The 673-nt window shown below is 56.8% G+C and overlaps 1 protein-coding gene across 1 annotated transcript in view; it reads right to left on the reverse strand.

The window, feature by feature from the left end:
- Positions 1 to 673, reverse strand: part of LOC100745946 (growth factor receptor-bound protein 14) — a gene marked incomplete at its 3' end in the record, with an annotated part of 16,046 nt that overhangs the window by 1,176 nt on the left and 14,197 nt on the right.

Consider the following 673-nt stretch of genomic DNA (forward strand, 5'->3'; position numbering starts at 1 on the left):
AGACTCGGCTTTCGATCGGATTCGAGTAGCCGAGAGAGACGACGAGCGACTTGGAACGGTGGAAGCATCGCGGCGCGTTGTTTACGCCTCGAAACGACGATACCCCTACCCCTGTGATCTACGCGGAATACAACGATACGAAACGGGAATAACAGCTTGTCCGCTCGATCGTAACGGAAAGGAAAAAGCCCTTGACGCGAAGAAAAGTTGTGCGCGCCGTTCGATTCTTTCGGCTACTCGACTCGGTCGTTCCGAGTGCTCCGACAACGGCTCTCTCCGTTCCTTCCCGTTGCGCCGTCGTCCTCCTATTGCGCGCGACTATTCGCCGCGTTCCCCCAAGGTACGTCCTCGTCGATACTCGACGATGTTCGTCACAGGGGGACGACGCGAGAGGCGGTACCGGCTTATGTAACGACGCCGCACCTGCGCCCAATGCCGTTACGATATTTCCTCCGAACGGAAATACACGAGAGTCGAATGTAGGTCAACCGTGCGTTTTCGTCGACGGACACGCAACGCGAACGACGACGACGACGACGAAACGAACAGCGCGACGATTCCTTCGGCGAAGGAAGACGCGATCTTACGAAACGGGACACCGTCGTTCGATTTCGTAATCGGCCACGACGTTGGCGAGATCGTCTCTTTTTTCCAGCTGCGATAAGCGAACGAG

The sequence above is a fragment of the Bombus impatiens genome, unplaced genomic scaffold (assembly GCF_000188095.3).
Source record: "Bombus impatiens unplaced genomic scaffold, BIMP_2.2 scf_0640, whole genome shotgun sequence".
Lineage (NCBI taxonomy): Eukaryota > Metazoa > Arthropoda > Insecta > Hymenoptera > Apidae > Bombus > Bombus impatiens.